The 20693-nt window shown below is 46.5% G+C and overlaps 1 protein-coding gene across 1 annotated transcript in view; it reads left to right on the top strand.

Annotated features, from left to right (window-relative positions):
* Positions 1-14828: 14828 nt before the first annotated feature.
* MCF2L2 (MCF.2 cell line derived transforming sequence-like 2) overlaps positions 14829-20693 on the top strand; it is a 227558-nt gene continuing 221693 nt past the window's right edge. The window contains exon 1 of the mRNA XM_029911105.1: positions 14829-14966. The gene's annotated coding sequence lies outside the window, so the exon portion shown is untranslated. The remainder of the gene's footprint in view (positions 14967-20693) is intronic.

Genomic DNA, 20693 nt, shown 5'->3' with positions numbered 1-20693 from the left:
AGCTCACACTGAAGTCAAGAGGAGTTTCAAGTACTCAGTACCTTTTGATTTTTCTCTTCTTAAAGGAAACATGACGGACATCCTTATTTAGTGTCCCTTATCAGTAATTATTGGAACCCAAGTGTTAAATTTTGGTGTGGTTGCTTAGCTGGGAATCTGTTTATTTTTCAAAAGACGTGTCACTGTTCTGAGCACCACTCCAGGCTTTTCCAATGTCCTTGTTACTTTCTGCAGAATTTGAGTTTTCATGTTTTAAACAAAATTCTTGCCCTTGCAGTTGTGAAATGCCAATGGTGTGTTAACTCCTGAAGCAGAATGATGCTCATTTAAACGTCAACATTGTTAGCTGTCCAATGGCTGATCATTGTGACAGAACATTCTGATCCATAGAGATTGTGGGAAGAGCCTGATAAGAGAGGAAAAAATGTAAAGAAAAGATTAACCCACCAGTGCTCTTCATGTTGGGGAAGGGATAGCTCTGTGGTTTGAGCATTGGCCTATTAAACCCAGAGTTGTGAGTTCAATCCTTGAGGGGGCCATTTAGGGATCTGGGACAAAAATCTGTCTGAGGATTGGTCCTGCTTTGAGCAGGGGGTTGGACTAGATGACCTCCTGAGGTCTCTTCCAACCCTGATATTCTATGATTCTCATTTTGTTAATGCAAATGTTGACCATTCTAAGCCCCTGGTTATTCTCCCAGTTTATTTTTCATCCCCATCAGCCACCATGTGGTGGGAGCAGATATCAAAAGAGTACATACGGTGGTTCTTGTTTTAAGTTAGTGTGTCTGATTTTAATCCAGTTAGTGTATTAGGTGACAATCAAACAACCTGGTTTCAAATGCCTCCAAAATTTGAGGTTTGGGTCTAGATCCAAAGTTGAACAACTCATTGGGCCTTCTCCTCCAGTTCCACACTTAAGGGAATTTCAGACCCAAACGTGGTGGCTTCAGATCCTCTCCAAACAATGGCATAGAGAGGAGTTAGATGGAAAGGAAGGAGAAACAGCCTCACCTACCTTCTTCTTGTTGGTTGGTGTTTAGTATCTATTTATTTGTTAATATTATGTGGTGGCCAGAGGCCCAATCAGGATTGGGGCCCTCTTGTGCTGGGCACTGTGACTTGGAAACTACAGTCTCAAAGACGATAGTGAGAAGATCTACAGGGAGCAGAGCTTCTCTCTATATTCTATCAGGGCAGCTGAGAGCCACGGGGATGTCTTCCTGGAGTGCAGTTATCCAGGACTAGTAGCAGAGCATTCTCAGTTGAGGCCTCCTCTGCTTTGGAACTTGTTCCCAGTGAAATAGCCTGACAGAGCCTAGTTGCAATTGCTACAGGGGTATAGAAGTCACAGATTTTAACAATGTAATCTGTAGTTATAGTGCACTTCATCAGATAATAAAAGTGCTTTACAGGTGCTAATTATTTAAACTGCAGAACACTCGTGAGCTGGGTAAGCATCGTTATTCCCATTTTACAGATGGGAAAACTGAGACAGAGAGCTCAGGTAACTTGCCCAAGGTGATGTAGACTCTAAGGGCTTGGCTACACTTACGCGGTAGTTCGGCGGCTGGCAATCAAACTTCCGGGTTCGATTTATCGCGTCTTGTCTGGACGCGATAAATCGAACCCAGAAGTGCTCGCCGTCAACTCCGGTAATCCTGCTTGGCGAGAGCAGTACACGGAGTCGACGGGGGAGCCTGCCTGCCGCGTCTGGACCGCGGTAAGTTCGAACTAAGGTACGTCGACTTCAGCTACGTTATTCATGTAGCTGAAGTTGCGTACCTTAGTTCGAATTGGGGGGTTAGTGTAGACCAGGCCTTAGTGGCAGTGCTGGGAGTGTCGGGGACGGAATCCTGGGCACGTTGAAGTTAATGACAAAACTCCCACTGACTTCAGTGAAGTTAGGGTTTCATCCCAGCAGTCCTGATTCCCAGCGCTGTGCTCTAACCACTAGGAAACATTGCCACACTGCAATATTGCAATCTGGGACAAAACCGGTGGTATGTGGTGCTTTTGTGTGCAAGAGGCCCTTTCCTGCCACCTGCCAAGTCACTAAAACTTGCTGTGTCTCCGTTTCCCCATCTGTAAAATGGGACTAATACTTTCCTGTCTCACCAGAGGTATGTACAAATGTTAATAAGCATCATAATACAGTGCTTTGAGCGCATGGGATACATAGGTGATGGAACTGGAGGTGCTGCCGCACCCCCTGGCTTGAAGTGGCTTGAAGTGGTGTCCATCACATACAGGGTTTACGGTTTGGTTCAATGGCTCTCAGCACCCCCACTATACAAATTGTTTCACCACCCCTGATGCGATGAAAGGCACAAAATAGCTGAAAGCGCTGGTAGCTGCATCCTGCATCTAAACGTGCTAATGAACTCTACCAGCTCCTCTCAAATTCTGCGTTGGCAACCCCGATCGTTCAAAAATCATGACTCAGGTCCTGAAACATCATGAAATTGGCTTAAAAATCCTGAGACTTTAAAAAAAAATAGATTTGGGGTTCTTTTAATTTGCTTCCTGGTTTTTGAGTCTTTAGGGTTCACATTTTCAGGTTTTTCTCCACAAAACGTGAAAGAGAGAAACTTTTTTTTTTTTTTAATTTTTAAATGAAAGTTGAGATTCTCCTGTAGTTGCCTGACTCCAGCAGCTGGGTATTTAAAGAAATACACCAAATATTGCAAGAGACAATAATATCACAGGCGCTGGTAACGCCACACTTCACAGCTGGCATGCAAACTTGGGAAACTTGTTGCATTTGAAAATATATTGCATGCAATCAGGAGGTGGAGAATATTGTGTTGAAACCGTTATAGATCAAAAGCAGATCAGCTGCTCTCTGCAGTGAAACTGGGTCTGTTCAAGGCACCTTCTTCCATAGAACTGTAATGGACATTGCTCTCGAAGACTAGAAATTGAAAAGCCAGCACATTGTGTCTCTGCTTCCATTTATCGTTCCCGTTATTATTTGCCTGCGTCAGTTTTGGCTTCCAGGCCTGCCATATGTGCTGTATTGTTTGGCTGACCTTCCTGTAGCACTGGCATTTCCATTCATGCTCTGTAGGGCTGGACCCCGCGAGCCCACTTTGCAGCATGGCAATGATGGCCGTTTATTTGTAGAGACAAATTGGAGTTGCAGAGGCATTGTGTTCGTCATTAGATTTATTCAAAGTTCCTTAATTAATGACCGTCTCTTCACACTTAGGATTATCCTCTGGTCTCCTTATAGCTCCTGGACTTGCATTGGTGCTGTCCCTCTCTGCTATTCTTTTTCTTCCCTATAAGTAAAGGAAGATACTTTAAGAGTTTTAACATGGTTACAGTTCCCAGGGGAACACGTTCCATGCCTGGGTTGTGCTCAGAGAAATGACCTGGCATAGCATTATGACTAGAAACTCCCCCCCCCCCCCCCCAAATCAAATAGGAAGAGGTGTGTTATGTTAAGTTTACTCAACCCATGCCAGTTTGCATTAACCACTTCAATTCCATCTGCTATGGGACAGAAAATGGCATCTCCACTGCTACCTCGTGTACTGGGCACTCCCTCTGCAGTTATCATAGAATATGAGGGTTGGAAGGGACCTCAGGAGGTCATCTAGTCCAACCCCCTGCTCAAAGCAGGACTAATTCCCAACTAAATCATCCTAGCCAGGGCTTTGTCAAGCCTGACCTTAAAAACCTCTAAGGAAGGAGATTCCACCACCTCCCTAGGTAACCTATTCCAGTGCTTCACCACCCTCCTACTGAAAAAGTTTTTCCTAATATCCAACCTAAACCTCCCCAACTGCAACTTGAGACCATTACTCCTTGTTCTGTCATCAGGTACCACTGAGAACAGTCTAGATCCATCCTCTTTGGAACCCTCTTTCAGGTAGTTGGAAGCAGCTATCAAATCCCCCCTCATTCTTCTCTTCTGCAGACTAAACAATCCCAGTTCCCTCAGCCTCTCCTCATAAGTCATGTGCTCCAGCCCCCTAATCATTTTTGTTGCCCTCCGCTGGACTCTTTCCAATTTTTCCACATCCTTCTTGTAGTGTGGGGCCCAAAACTGGACACGGTACTCCAGATGAGGCCTCACCAATGTCGAATAGAGGGGAACGATCACGTCCCTCGATCTGCTGGCAATGCCCCTACTTATACAGCCCAGAATGCCGTTAGCCTTCTTGGCAACAAGGGCACACTGTTGACTCATATCCAGCTTCTCATCCACTGTAACCCCTAGGTCCTTTTCTGCAGAACTGCTTCCTAGCCATTCGGTCCCTAGTCTGTAACAGTGCATGGGATTCTTCCGTCCTAAGTGCAGGACTCTGCACTTGTCCTTGTTGAACCTCATCAGGTTTCTTTTGGCCCAATCCTCTAACTTGTCTAGGTCCCTCTGTATCCTGTCCCTACCCTCCAGCGTATCTACCACTCCTCCCAGTTTAGTGTCATCTGCAAACTTGCTGAGAGTGCAGTCCACGCCATCCTCCAGATCATTAATGAAGGTCAGCGTGGCCCATTGCACTGAGGCTGCAGTGAGGGCTTGACACTAAGCAGCTGTTTGGGTCAAGTTGTCTTCAGCTGCACGTTTGAGTTTAGCAGGTTGGCCAGAGAGACATCACAGAAGCAACAGCACTCTGCATTGAATGTTCTGACCCCTTCCGAATGAGGCTGAGAAACTGGAAAGATAGCAAACAATGAAGTAATGATTGGGCCTGAGGTCTATTCCCAGCTCTGAGACATTCACTCTGACCTTGAGTGAGTCATTTGACTTTTTTGGTGCCTCAGTGTCTCCATCTGAAAAGTGGGGCTAATGTAACTTGAGAAGTGCTAAGTGACTAGCATCATACTGCAGCGCTGATAAGCCGAACATTATTTATTATTAATTTTTTATTGATGTATTTGTATTGCAGTGGCACTTTGGACTCCTGGTCCAAGACTAAGGCTCCTTTGTGCAAATGCTGCACAAACACAGCACAAAAAGATGATCCTGACCCCCAAAGAATGTACAGCGTCCGCCACCCTGGCCTATTATTCTTTTGCTGCCACTGTTTCCCCCAGCAAAGATTTTTCTCTGGAAGGGCAGCTGTTACTTGCTCCGTCCCGCCCCTGGATCTGCTACACAGAGTTCAGTGACAATAAAGGGTCATGAATCTGCATGCCATTAGCATTAGAGTGGATGAGGGGAATGCACCACAGAGGAGCTGGAGGGGGTATTCGGTAAAGAAACAGGTCATGAGAGAAATCACGATGCCTAAGGAATGAGCTGATGGGAGAAGTAAAGGACAGACCAAGAGATTTCAAAACACTCAGTTTCACTCTCAGAAGCCTCTATTTCCTTGGTAATGTGATCAAGACAGAGTGCAGGTTTGGGCACCTGTAACTCATGAGTTCTACACCTGCCTGCATTCTTCAGTTGCCTGCATTCCTACTTTGTGCCTCAGTTTCTCTATCTGTAAAGTGGGAATCAGGCTTGCCTAGCACCCAGGACTAATTAGTCAATGCTCAGTTAGCACTTTGAGAATGTTAAGTGCCATTGTTGTATGCAGGTCGACTTAAACAAGGTATGCTAGGGCATGACTGTAATAACCTAAATACTGTACTAAGAGCATTATAAGCAGGAGGGTTTTGGACCATGATTGCAGAATCCTCTTGTAGTTTTTGTATTTATTCTGTTTATTGTGCATAGGCGCTCCAGTCATGGGCCATGACCCCAGGGTGCTAGGTGCTGTACAAACAGAACAAAAAGACAGTCCCTGCCCAAAGAGTGCAAGTGTTGGAATGCTGTACCCTACGCTATTGGCCTGACTTGCACAGGGGGTGAGCAAGCCTAGACCCCCCTGAAGTCAATAAGATGGCAGGTCGTTGAGTGTTGCATGTGGGTTTGCTACCTGTATCTTGGTCCTAGTGGGACAATTGTGGGTGACCTGGGTGGGAACCGGAAGTCCATCTGAACCACTGCAGGTCTCCTCTCACTCCCTCCTTATGCTCTTCTCACCGTCGTAGGGTGGCAGAGAAAACGCCCCCACACTCTTGCTTTTGAGTGGGGTGTGTGTGTGTGTGTGTGCGCGTATGTGTGACATTTTCTCAATCCTTGTGTGCTCTCTTCCTCAGATCTAACATATCTGAGGATAGCTAGTCAGCACTCCCCCAGCACTGAGCAAAATCCTTCATCAGAACTGAAGGAAGACATGAGAGTTGATAGGGAGAAATGCTGCTGGAATATAAAACGAAGCAGAAATAAAATCCCAGAGCTGCAGTTTTGCTGTTTCAGAAAAGATGTTACTCAATACATTTTTATAATACAGTAATAATCAGTTGATTGATTTTTTGAGGTTCAGACCCCCACAAGAGGTTGTCTCCCACTTGCTAGATTTTGATTACCTTTTATGTAAATATACCTTCATTATATCTGGCTGACGACCAGGCTGGCCAGACCAGCAAATACCCATTCCTTTGTCTAGGGCGGACTGCTTTAAGCAGTGCTTATGCATTGCTTGCTAACCACACTTTAGGATCATATTTCTAGCACATATTCATTTCTTTGTACACCCCCCGACATACCGTTCATTAATATTCTTGCATGATGTGAGTCATTAGTTCTCCAGTGATGTATTACGTGCCAACTTTTGGGTGTATATAATGACAAGTGTGTTCGGTATTGCGAGTGTGCCAGGCCTGAGGAGAGTTGCAGACATAGTCGTGAAAAAACAATAGGCCTCTGTCACACTGGTCTCTGGAGAATCCAGTTTGAACAAGTATATGTGTGCCTCTCCAGGCTTCTCTGGAAGTTTTACAACCCAAGGGAATTTGCCACACACACACTCTCTCACTCTCTCTCTGCTCTTAGTTCCTGGAGAGCTGTAGTCACCCAACTCCACACAATTACGTAAACCTAATACAGTGAGACATTGCAGGAAATTGCCATTTGTGTCACAGACACCACCTCCTCCTCTGGCTGTCTTGTGCGGAGTTAGGTGCCTGCCTAACTCATTCCCTCAAGAAATGACTTAGATCCCCAACTCCAGGAGAGGGGTTCCCGCTTGTGGATTGTAAGCACAGATAGGTGCCCCCCCACAGCCTGGAATTACTCAGAAAGGGGTGGGGCTTAGGACACACCCCTCTACTCAGCATCTCCTATTGGCTAGTTTAGACAGTTCCCTCACTAGCCAGCTGGCTGTGGAAGATTACCTCTCTCTCCTCAGGTTTCAGAGGGGTAGCCGTGTTAGTCTGTATCAGCAAAAAGAACAAGGAGTATTTGTGGTACTTCAGAGACTAACAAATTTATTTGGGCATAAGCTTTTGTGGGCTAAAACCCACTTCATCAAATGCATGCAGTGGAAAATACAGTAGGAAGATAGAGACACACACCCCTCTACCCCGATATAACATGGTCCTCGGGAGCCAAAAATCCCTACCGCGTTATAGGTGAAACCCCGTTATATCGGGGTAGCGGCGGCAGGGTTCCAGCGGTGATTTAAAGGGCCCAGGGCTCCCCGCAGCAGCCGGAGCCCTGGGCCCTTTAAAGCGCCGCCCGAGCCCCGCTGCCGGAGCCCCGGGGTTACCATGCTATATGCGAACCCGTGTTATATCGGGTGGCATTATATCGGGGTAGAGGTGTATATACAGAGAACATGAAAATGGGGGTTGCCATACCAACTCTAACGAGGCTAATCAATTAACTCTCCTCATTCATTCTATAGGGAGCCTAAGTGCCTAACTCAGGTTTTGTGGATTGCATTGTTGTTCCAGTGAATTTTTTTGCTAGGTATCTAAAAGTTCGGCATTGCAATACCGAAGTCCCTCTGTGGATCTGAGCCTGAAAGATTAGTCACTCTCTAATGAGACCAGGCTGCTGGAGTTCCATTGAGTCCTTTTTGAAAACCCTCCTCCTCTTTCAGTGGTTAATTGAGAGAGGAGGGTGGCTGTTTGATGTGTTAACGTGGAGATTAAAATCTGCAGCAGCTGTGTAAGCACAAAATGTTTCTAAAGCCACAGAGCATTTAGTCATGGACTCTTTCTACTTTTCTGCCTTTTAAGTTACTACTTGTTTTTCTTGATTTGTGTGTATTCAACACAGTACAATGGCAAATCTCATTTGTTTCCAATCAGATCCCAGGGCAGCAGAAATGAATATAATAAAAAATCATGAAAAGTGCTAGGGTCCCAAAGCAAGGTGTGAACCAATCAGTTCTCCTACCACTGAAATGCAGCCACCTCTGGGTTGAAATACAGCAGCTGTTCAACAATAGCTCACCAAGGACTAGAGCAGGGGTAGGCAACCTATGGCAGGCGTGCCGAAGGCGGCACGCGCGCTGATTTTCAGTGGCACTCACACTGCCCGGGTCCTGGCCACCGGTCCGGGGGGCTCTGCATTTTAATTTAATTTTAAATGAAGCTTCTTAAACATTTTGAAACCTTATTTACTTTACATACAACAATAGTTTAGTTATCTATTATAGACTTATAGAAAGAGACCTTCTAAAAACGTTAAAATGTATTACTGGCACGCGAGACCTTAAATTAGAGTGAATACATGAAGACTTGGCACACCACTTCTGAAAGGTTTCCAACCCCTGGACTAGAGAATGGCAATGAAAATGATGGAGACATGGCTTGACTTCCATATCAGGAGAGATTCAACAGATTAGTACTACTGAGTGTAGGAGGGAGAAGAGTAAGAGGAGAAACCATGAAGGTAAATCTGGGTGAGATACAGAAAAGGCCTTTGAGTGCTTCTGGTTTTCCTTCGATCCCATAATACAAGAACAAAAAAGAATTCAGTTAAATTAAAAGGCAACCCCTTCAACATGGCTGGAAGGAAACAACTGTTAACGTTTTGTTAACCTGTGGAATTTGCTGTCCCTAGATATTAGCACCCCTATTCCAGCTTTGCCCATACTCTGTGTACAAGTACGTTGTAAGCAATTTTGGAGTAAGGTGCTCAGCTAACTTGGTGATGGGCATGATATAAGATCAGAGAGAGTCTTCTTGTGTCATCTGTACTGTGCCAAGCCCACCTCTTTAGTCAAGCTTAATGGTTTCCCCCCGTCCCCTTCATCCCACCAGCATTCTCAGCCTTGCCCTCCCATTTAGGTGCTTGTGCAGTCACTTCCATGCCTCTTCCACGTGCCACCATATGCATAGTACAACCTCCCCACTCCTCTGTAAGTCCCCTACCTTGCCCACATCCAAGTCCCCCTTAAGGAGCGGCTCCTGCCATGCTGCTTAGAGTCAATCTAGTTGACCAATATAGGAATTGCCTATTGTTCCTCTTCCCTCTCAACCTCTGTCTGCAGAGGTAGCTGGGGGAAGACTGTGACTTCCAAGCAGGGACCATCCCCGCTTGAATGTTTGGAAAGCACCTAGTGCATTGTGGGTGTTACCATAACTAAATGAATGCAGTGCAGTACCTGCGGTACATTTAGACTGCCCTTATGCTCTGTCAGTTGCATGAACTTTTTGATTCCCTTCATAACTGGATTTTTTTTCAAGGGCACGCGAAACAGCCTTCAGCAGGCAAAGAGATGTTGACGAAGGGTTTTAGCTAAGAAATCTCAGCAAAAACCCTTGCAGAAGTGGCATCTCATTCCTATTCAGAAGTCTATTTCTGCTTATTTGGTTATAATGGAGGGAGGCTGCTGAGTTCAGCTAATTTGTCAGGACTATTGAGTCATTGGTTTGGATGCGTCCTGCTCTCCTGCTGGAACGATGCATCTTTGCTTTGGCTTGTGTTGGGTCTCTGAGGCACAGGGATATACGTGCCTGAGGCTCTGCTTACCAGAATGACGTTTACGCTCTTAATTATAAAGGGCTCCATCATCCCCTCAGCTCCAGGAGTGGTAGTGACCCAGATCAGGAGGACCCAAGCACGGGGGGTGGGGTGCAGAATGCGTCACAGGGCTGGTTTTGTGGCCTCTTTCCCCATACCCATGCAAGTCTCTCCACAGGTGTGCACTGGGTCAGAGGTAGGAGGGATGGCTAATCTGTGGCATCAACCCTTCTCAGATCTATGGGGATCATGCACAGTAAGGTTATGCTGACCCTGTATGTGCAAGGAGACTTCCAATAAGAGGCTTGGCTTAGATGGTGGAAAACATCACTGCAAGGGGGTTGAGGCACATGAGTAAACGGAGGGGCTCAGTGCCCAGCCACAGTCACTACACTACACTACACTACACTGTTGACACACAGAATGACACTGCTGCAAAACTGGGTGATAAAGCAACTGAATCTGCTAGAAACAAATAATAATAGTTAAAATATTGGGATTGAAACTGGTGCCTGTAACCCTAGACGTTTACAATGTAGCTATTTCTCTGTTATTTATCGCTTGCACTGTGTGTGTGTGTCATGACACAGATACCCACAAAAACAAACTAGAGAGTTTTAATCTTGGGTCCAGATCCTCAGATGGTGTCGATCATTGATGTCAATGGAGCTGGCCTGATTTATACCAGTTGCTCTGACCCTTTGACAAAAAATGTTCTGTTTTTTTTGTATTGTGGATCTCTTATCTGTGAAACAAACCACTAAAGAACAAGCAATGTTTTTATTAAATATCTGAGCATCCTCTAACTCAGTGTAATGTAAATTGCTGTAGCTTTGTTTGAAGTTGCTCGAACTCTGATGATTTACATCAGCTGAGAACCTAGCCCATTAAGGTCCAAACATCCAATGGCAGAGATGCATGGTGAAATGGTCCTTATTAAATTATTCAAAGGATGAACGTCTAGTGACACTTACAAATCTGGATGATGAAATCTGAAGGTGACTCTTACTGGGCTCCACTTATTTTTTGGATTAACAGGAATTGCTTGCTGGCTGCTCTGCTGAGGTTTCTAGTTCCTTTTTGAAGGATTTAATGGTCTGCAAAATTCAAAGCCATTTCAGCTTGTAACCCTTCTGCCCATCTGAGCTGGCAGCGACAAGGGCCGCGGTCAGTATCTAGGGGTTCTGTTTCAATAACACAATGCAAAACCGGCTCGAGCCCCCACCCAGTAACCTGGGACAATTACATACCACCCCCCGGGCGCCTCTAAGAGGCAATATTTCCCCTCTCGCAAACACGGAGTCTGAGTGTAGCAAAATCCTTTTAATAAAGGAGGGAAACAATGCAGCATTATGTCGGGGAAACAATACAAACAGGATTCATAACACAACCCATGAGCAAAGGACCCACCCCCCCAAGTAAGTTTGGCAGTATCCTTTCCCCCTCAGGGTCTTAAGTCCAGCAGCCCAAAAGATCACCCAAAGTCCCAAAAGTCCAATACCCCAAAAGTCTCTGTTCCTGGTCAGTGCAGTCCCAGAATTCAAAAGTTTATCTGCAGCGTTTTACCTCCCAGCCTTGGGGGGGGGGAAGGGTGTTAAGGGGCACCGTACGTGGTCTGAGGCCGACTGCTCCACCTCTCCATGGGGTTCTGCTGCAGCCTTCACCGTGAGCCGCTCCACCAGCCATCCCGTGAGCTGCTCCAGCCGTTCCGCAAACTGCTCCGCTCCGCCAGCCGCTCTGCTCCACCAGCTGACCCACAAGCCACTCCAGTCGTCCCGCAAACTGCTCTGTTTCGCCAGCTGCTCAGCAACATATCTTCAGCCCCCCCCAGCACTCAGCACTGAAATCATTTAGTAATTTTAGCTCCTTAGTAATTTCAGCTTGTAGTAGGTGAGCCTTGGTGCTGGTGCACCATTGACCCAAAGTGAATTCAGCTCAGCAGCCTGTAACTAGACTCCTAATGGAATTAAAATTAGCTCTGATATTAGTAGAGAGAGAAGAAGATACAATTAGTATTTCAGGCCTTCAAAGGGGGCCTATACCATTAGGTACAAATACCTGTCCCCAACCTCTCTCTCAATTCACTAGGTTTTGGAACCCATGTCCCTTGTCTAGCGAGTGCTACTTAGTTGAGGGCGAGTCCCTCTGTTATCAAACAGTTTCATTGTCCTTGATTCACATAATCAGGGTAACAACACTTTATTCGTCCTGCCCCAATAACAGAGAAACTGGGGATCCCACAGCAGCCAAAGTGACCATTTGGGCTCATGCTAGGCAGGGTGGGTGTGCCTATGCAAACACGATGAGCCCCTGAAGTCCTTTGCCACAATTCACCACCAAATGTCAGGGTAGAACTCATCCTGACTCTGCTTACAAGCTTACTGGAGTCATTTTGAAAGATTAGCCACTAAATTCACTTGCAATATAGGGGTTAACCCTCTGACGCTTTGGCCCGACCTGTCATTCCCTCTCCACGCCTGTCATTACAGGCTGGACTCTGGAAGGAGGGAAAATGCTCGAGTGTGCAATGATCCATGATCTGATGCATTTGTTAGCCAACAACTAACAACGTATAGGTGTCATCTGGCATAGAATTTGTAACTATTCACTGCTCCATAGAGTGAGTAACTCCTACTAGTGGAGGACACTAAAGCATTTCAGCTGCAGAAGTTATATGTTCTGCCCAATAGAGGGCAGCGGTCTACACAAAGCATTCATTACATGTTTTCCCCTAACACACTTAGGGCATGTTTACACTGTAGCCCTAAGTCGACCTATGTTTGGTCAACTTACAGCCATCGCAGTAATTACTGTGGTGGCTGATGTCCACACTACCCTCCTGTGGTGGTTCGTGTCCTCACTAGGAGCGCTTCCACTGACTGAAGAGGGGCAGTGTGGGGGGGCCTCTCATGGAGGTGGAGTTATTATGTCAGTGTAGTATGGCACTTACATCGGCAGGACAAAGCTGCACTGTGTACGGTGACATAACTAGGTTGATGTAAGCTGCCTTACTTCAACTAACTCTGTAGTGTAGACCAGGCCTTAGACTTATCCTCTGTGTGAGTATTTTGGGGTTCACATAGATCAGCCTAACCACTGGAACTGCATACTGGGTACATAGACTTGACTGTAGTCAATTAACTGCATGCAAGTAGTATTCGGACTAGAACTTAGTACCTGCAACTCTAACAGAGCCTCTTACCCAGGGAACAAAGGGTCCCTTTTAGTCTGAAGCTGATATGCAAAAGCTTGATATAAATTCACCAACCAGTGGAGGGCAGTATTTCACATATACAGAAACTGGTACATCACTACATGTTCATGTCATGTCTTTCGCACACAATTTAAGGGAAAAATTAGGAAGAAAATTAATACAGTAACATAACATTTCTCTTGCCTTGTTTTCTTGTGCTCCCTTTATTCGTCTTTATCGACCTGTTATCTTCGCCTGTGGGCTCTTTGTCTCTGCCCCAATCTTTTTGATTTGCATATAAACAGTGGGGCTCTGCTTCATGATTTGAGGCCCTTAGGTGCCAGCACTGTATCAGTAATGTATAGTAAAAGCCAGTTAATGATGATTTATCTGTGGTATTGTAATAACGCCCAGCTTGGGTCTGCCAGTGGGGACCGAACCTGTGCATTCTGGATCCAAAAGCAGGCTTCTCTGCAATTTAAGCTAAAGGATGCACGCCATTAGCATGGAGGCAGCCGCAGACTCAAATCTGTGTCCTAGCCACCATAGGGGGACAAAGAGCCATGCTGGGTTATGGGTTATGTAGAGTACACAGTGCCCCTCATCGAAAGCCTTGGCAATGAAACTGCTACTAAAGTAATAACATTGTCATTCAGTTGACCGGTATCAATACATTGGCCCTGATCATGCCAATGCTTAAGCATCTGAAAAGTTCACTTGTAAGTAAAATTAATGCATGGGGTTAAATGTTTGTAGGATCAGGGACATTGTTAATTCAATTGATGCATTGAAATGTTTAGCCCTGGTCTACCCTACAGAGCTAGGTCAACGCAAGGCAACTTATGTCCGCCTAACTCTGTAAGTGTCTACACTGCTTTCACTCCCGCCAACGTAAATCGCCCGCTACACCGACTTAATAACTCCACCTCTACGAGAGGCTTAGTGTCAATATCGATGTAATTAGGTTGACACGGTGTCAGTGTAGATGCTGTGTGCTTACATCGACTGTTGCTGGCTTTTGGAAGCCGTCCCACACTGACAGTTAAATCGGTGCAAGCGTTCCTGGTGAGAACGTGCACCACCGACACAAGCAGCAAAGTGTAGACATGCACAAGCCATGTAATTTCTGCGGTGACCATATGCCAGTGTAGTTTAAGTCGACTTAATTTTGTAGTGTGGAGATGCCCTTATTTAAATAATAAAAGTGCAGTACTACAGTGACGTAGTTAGAACATCAGTAAAGATACAGCGCTGTAACTGCAGCCGCAGCCTCGTGCCCTGTAGTAGGACTGTTGTAATCCATAGTATTTTGGTGTCATTGTAGGAAATTTTTTTTTTTAAATGATGCCCCCATCAAATTGTTTATACTAAATCCATTGAGTAAAGGCTCAGTGTATTCTGTGTCGGTATTTATACTGCTCATCCCCGTAGGAGCTCAGTGCCTTTCAGCCTCTCTAAACATCCATATTCCGAGTCAGATGGGAATAAGAAGCCCAATTGTGCCTCTCGGAGCGAGGGTTAACAATTGGCTATTGCGTAGGTCAAACCGCCAGGCGGTTTGTGTCACTAGGTTAGGAAGCGCTTTATGTGATCTCCTTCTCTGAGTGTGCACCAATAGGGTGACCAGATGTCCCGATTTTATAGGGACAGTCCCGATATTTGTGTCTTTTTCTTATATAGGCTCCTATTACCCCCCACCCCCGTCCTGATTTTTCACACTTGTTGTCTGGTCACCCTAAACAAGCAGCCAGCAGTCCCGTTACAATCCAAGACAGATCTGCCCTCCACAGAGGCTGATTCTCTCCTCTGCCTAATGTGAACTCATTACTATAGAGAGACTGCAAAGCAGCCAGCCAGCCAGCTGTGAGATGAGGCAGGCGCATGGTTGTGTGTGAGATTCTCCAACGGGGAGGCGTCCCTTTTTCAGCCTTTTAAACTGACTTAAGAATTGAGATGGTGGGGGCAGCTTGGCGCTGAAGATCCCAAGAAGGGCGGCTGGATCTCTTCAGGCAGACAGGTTGGCTTTGTGTGATCACACTTACTGTGTCGTGTTACTGAGGCATATGTAAAAGGCACTGCAGACGGCTGCTGCTAGGGCTCAACCTTGTGTCATAGAACCGCAGGAACAAGGAAATATTTTGGAGGCAGCAGCAGAACGTTCCCTCTGCTCGCCGGCTGGAGGGTTGCCTTGTGCAGGAATCATTTTAAAAAATTGGTTATCAAATGATGATGCTTTGTGGGAAGATAAAGAACTAATCTGGTGGTTGGGGATCCCTAAAGATTTAATTCCATCTGAAAACAATCTGCTGGCGAGGTTCGGGAGTGACTCCTGTCGTCCAGTCTGTTGTTTCTCCTGAATGACTGAGTGGCGTGCCAAAGTAATATAGCAAATGTAATAGGCATTATGCATTTATTGCGAGCTTTGGAGTCTGCTGGATACAATTTGTCATTCACAAGGGACTTTAACAAGCCGGTGTTGAAATATGAAGCCTCCTCTTGTTGCATCTTTTTTACTGAGCAGGGAGTTTTTAAAGTGTTCCCTTTATCTTGCATTGCTGTGTAGCTAGAATTTTAGGCAAGAGGGTAAAATAAACCTGACTCAGGGGAAAGAAGTTGTTAAAAACCATTAAGAAATGTTTCAGAGTAGCAGCGGTGTTAGTCTGTATCCGCAAAAAGAACAGGAATGTTTGTTTGTCTAGGGACCAGATTCTGATCTCCGTTACATTGCTTTAGATCTGGAGTAAGTCCATTAAAGGTGTAACAGATTAGACCCTGGTCTCTAGTGTCTTTGCAATTAGGAAAGTTTCTGCTAGTTAGAGGGTTGTTTGAGCTTTCTGAAACCGTCTGAATGCTCCATTTCAAACGAATTCCTATTTTATTTTGCCAAAAGATGCTGAAATGGTGTGGGTGTGGGTTTCTTTTTTGGGGTACTTCACAATATAAACATGTTCATAATAAGCATAATGTAAGTTTCCTGCATTCTTTACAGATACAGCCTTGTATGATCTTATTACACCGCTGTTGGTTATGATTAGAAGCATCTGCATCACAAAGCAAAGAGTTTGAGAGAACCTAAAACCTGAACAATGAATACATACACGGACACAATTAATTTGCCTTAATAATCTGCAATAATCATCTGTATACAGCTATAGCAACTCTTTTCTGAATTGAGTTGTTATAGGACTAATCTAAGACTCCAGATGCGTATTTAAGTTCATATGGCCTCCTGGCCCAAATTCAGAAGCTAAATTATTTTTGCAAGTCCTAAAGACACAAACTCTGTAGCAAAAAAGGAATCTGATTTATTTTCACTTTCTTTCCACAAGCCTCCTGAGTCTGGAGGAATGAATTTGATTTACTGAGGGCTTTCAAATTTTTCTCCTTTAAAAAGCCAGACATCCACAGACCATTTCACTAGAGATGGTTAGACTGGAAAAAATGACCCCAGCATTTCCTTCCCACTAAAGAGAGATCTGTGCCAAAGTTCTCTTGCAACTGGCATGCAGCACTAAAACAAACCTGGAAGAGCGCACACTAGCAGTAGTACTGTATATATAGCAGTAGTCATAATCCGCTTTGCCAAAGTCTGCGTCAGTCAGCCCGCCTTTTCCGTCTGTTCACCTACTTTACATGGGCATATGACCCAAGGATAAATATGTCACTGATTTATTAAAATGATAGAGGAGCCTGAACTAGAACTCTGGATCTGCCCCCCTCTTTCAGGACAGTTTTGGGTCTGGATCTCATACCAGATCTGAGCTTCCTGGCCATCCCTGACATCTACAGAACTTGTACTAGCGAATTAAGTATACGCTTAACTTTAAGCGTGTGAGCATTTCCTTTGGCTTCAGTGCAACTACATTTGTGCTTAAAATTTAGCACACGTTTGAGCCATGATACAATCACCCCTGAACTCGGGGGAGGGAGGGTGAAGTTTGGGTTTGGATCCAGAGTTTGTGGCTCCGTCCCATCTCAGTGGAAACACAAACACATAGTTAGTAGGGGAAACAGGCCTGATCAAAACGAGCTACCTATGTGAATATGCATGGCTGCAGTTTGCTGTGACAAGTTACCTAGCTCATGTGCATGGGAAGCAAGGACTTCGTTACACTGGGGACAATCGTTTTTTCCTCGCTGTTCCTCTCCCCTTCAGTGACCCAAGCCATAATGGTCATCCTCGTGCCTGGAAAGAATTCAAATGCCTTCCCTGGAGGCTGACACTAACGACAATGCTTTGCACCGCCGTAGTACGTTTTATCCAAAGATCTCAACGTGTAGTTGCTCAGCTAACAGGACCAAGTCATATGGCAGCTAGACATCCCACCTCTCTCCAGGTAGAGTCCAAGTGCCTCAACTCAACTCAAAACTGAGTTCTGTCAGCTTGACAAGAGACCCCTCAGGCCCTCTCTTCAACCTGCATTGACTAGTGGGTCAGAATTTAAGCACTTTTCACTTTAGCAAGAGGATCAAGGAAAGGAGCTAGGAACCTGGTCCAAACCCCATTTAAATCAACGGGAGTCTTTCCGTAGGCCACAATGGACTTTGGATCCAATACTCACTAATTTTTGTGGTGTTTTTAGCTGTGGAACATAGGAGCAGCCATACTGGAGTTAGACCAATGGTCCACGTAGCCCAGTATCCTGTCTTCCGACAGTGGCCAATGCCAGTGTAACCCACACACCTTCTGGGTGTGGTGTTGTGTCCCATCTAGTGGCACCTAGACCACTTAGAGAGAGTTAAATGAGTCTGCTCTACACCCTTAGCTAACAGTCAGTTGGCTTTTAGCTCATGCTGTAGAGGCTCATGACCTAAGCTCCAGAAGTCCCCGGTTCAATCCCGCCTGCCGCCGCCGCCGGTGTTACATCAGGTGCCCCAGAGGGAATGAACAGAACAAGTGATCCATCCCCGGTTGCCCATTCCCAGCTTCTGGCAAACAAAGGCTAGGGATAACATCCAACTGATATAATTTGCTGAATACTGCACCATCAAATTCTTGGACATCCGCTGTCAGCTGCCATTTTGTGAGGCAGAACAGGTGCACCTCAGATGACAGAGGAGACCGACCTAGTGCTCTCCCTCATGGGGACCTCACTCTTGCTCCTTCCTGTTTCCTTTTGGGGGATTGAGCTGAGCATGTAGATCTCTTGATCCTCCCGTTACCAGAGTGGACCAGGGTACGTAGCACAAGGAACTTAATAAAACGAGGGATGTCCAGATAGGTCAGGCACTCGTTTTTTGCTTAAGTATTCAGGAGTTGGATGTGTCTCTGGTCAAAGGTTAGACTGGACACACTCATTTTAAGTCATTCAGCCTGAAGGCTCTGGCTGCTCTTTGAGCATGGAAAAACATAACCGCCACATAGGCCACTTTCATCTCTGACTTCTGTGCCCCTGTCATTTAGAGCTAAAAATGAACAACATGAAGCTCCGGAGCCAGCAAGGCAGACCACATGGTGAAACGAACCAAATGTAACTTGAACAATCTCTACTGAAAGCTTCTGGCTGGGAAGAAACGTTTGCAGATCCTCCCACGACGAGGAGCCGAGGCAAAGCTCCGTGTTAGTCATTAGCTGCTCCCAGTGATTGAAACGCTGGTCCGGATTTAGCATTACCGGGAGAAGAAACTTCAGAGAGGATTTGCTTTGTGATGAAAGATCCACGTGGGCATTAGTTCAGCTCCTGCCCACGTAGTCATTCTGGGACACAATTTTCTGAATAATCAGAAGCTTTTTTCTTTTTAATCTTTTCCTTCTGTTTCATGGGCAACGTATGGCGCCACCTGCAAGACTGCATTGGTTCCGTCCCATGATGGGGAGTGCTACAGTAGAAATCCCATTCACACTATCCTCTGGCTGCCTCTGCTTCCCAAGGGACTAGAAGTGCATCTGCAATGCATCATTCAAGTCCATAGGAATTTGGTCTGAGTAAGGACTGCAGCACCAGGCCTCTAATCCTCCTAGCCCAGGGGCGGGCAAACTTTTTGGCCTGAGGGCTGCATTGGGTTTCGGAAATTGTATGGAGGGTCGGTTAGGGGAGGGGGTCGTGGCCCGGCCCCCACCTCCAATCTGCCCCCCCGGGATTCCTGCCCCATCCAACCCCCCTGTTCCCTGATGCCCCCGCCCCCGGGACTCTTGCCCCATCCAACACCCCTTCTCCCCTGACTGCCCCCGGAACCCCTGCCCCTTACTGCCCCCTGCCGCCCCATCCAACACCCCTTCTCCCCTGACTGCCCCCGGAACCCCTGCCCCTTACTGCCCCCTGCCGCCCCATCCAACCCCCCCTCCTTCCTGACTGCCCCCCTGGGATCCCTGCCCCCATTCAACCCCCTATTCCCCCCCCGACCGCCCCAACCCCTATTCACACCCCCGCCCCCTGACCACCACCCCGAACTCCCCTGCCCTCTATCCAACCCCCCCGCTTCCTGCGCCCTTACCGCGCTGCCTGGAGCACCGGTGGCTGGCGGCACTACATCCGCGCTGCCTGGTTGGAGCCGGGCCACGCCGCTGCCGCCACCACCACCGCGCAGCACAGAGACCGGGTCAGGCCGGGCTCTGCAGCCGCGCTGCCCCAGGAGCTCACAGCCCCACCGCCCAGAGCATTGCGCCGGCGGCGGAGCGAGCAAGCTGAGGCTGCAGGGGAGGAGTCTGGGGCTAGTCTTCCAGGCCAGGAGCTCGGGGGCCGGGCAGGACGGTCCCGCGGGCCGGATGTGGTCTGCGGGCCATAGGCTAGGATGGGGTGGGCAAACTAACACCTGCTTTCCTGCTGCATTACAGCCCATGGGGGTGTTGCTCCAAAACCTCTAGATTGGTCCATTCTGCCCTGGCAACAGAACCAAGATTTGAAAGGGGCCGAGAATTATTTTGAAAATAGAAGCTTTTACACTATCCAAATCCTACCATGCTCCCATGAAATTATTAAAAAAAATTCATAATGGAAGTTGCTTGTTCAAAAATAAATATTCCCTTGCAGCATTTGCAACCCAAATACTGCAGCGTGGGGAACCTGTAAGAGAAAATGACATCAGTGATTCAATGGAAGAATAAGTGGAACTGCTCTTGTTGGATTTTCATGGTCTGAGAGAGTTTTAAACAGGAAACAAAGAGCACAAATAGGGGGGCTCTAAAACAAATCTTTCTGGTTTACTAATCCGAGGTGCATTTACAGATGGGGGGCAGGAGGGGAACTGGTTTGTTTACAATATATTATTTGAAATTTACAAAATCAAGGGGGGCGGGTTAGATCAATATCTTCTGTTACAATTAATGAAAGATGCATGCCTAAAATCCCCTAGCCTGTTTTTTTCCCCACCGTGTTAATCTTAATTTTACACTCCGATTAGAATCACAGATTTGTGCTGGCTCGAGAGCAGAAGGCTGATCTCTACTCAGATCGTGGACGAGCCAAGTGGGAATTAGGATGACCTCCTTCTTGAGCTTGACAAAGGTTTTCTTTCACCCCCAGGGTGCCTGCCTCCCCCCACACCCACATAACATGGTATAAATGCAAGATGCATCTTTCCAAACTCATTAAGGAGGGGATGAACTTTGCGCTGGAAATTTGTAACCCATGAGACCAAGATTAGCAGCTTGAAATGGTGGGTTGATGCAGTTCCCTGGCATACTCAACAGCAGGAAGGGCAGTGGTAGCGGCCAGTCACTAATAAACAAAGAAACCCCAGTGTCCTGTTACGGCTGGTTGCCTCAGAGTCTTTCATTAAGCAATAAGGCCCTGCTGTGTCACTC

Source organism: Terrapene carolina, unplaced genomic scaffold (genome assembly GCF_002925995.2).
Source record: "Terrapene carolina triunguis isolate 2854851 unplaced genomic scaffold, T_m_triunguis-2.0 Scaffold88, whole genome shotgun sequence".
Classification (NCBI taxonomy): Eukaryota; Metazoa; Chordata; order Testudines; family Emydidae; genus Terrapene; species Terrapene triunguis.
This window is presented reverse-complemented; position numbering and strand designations above follow the sequence as displayed.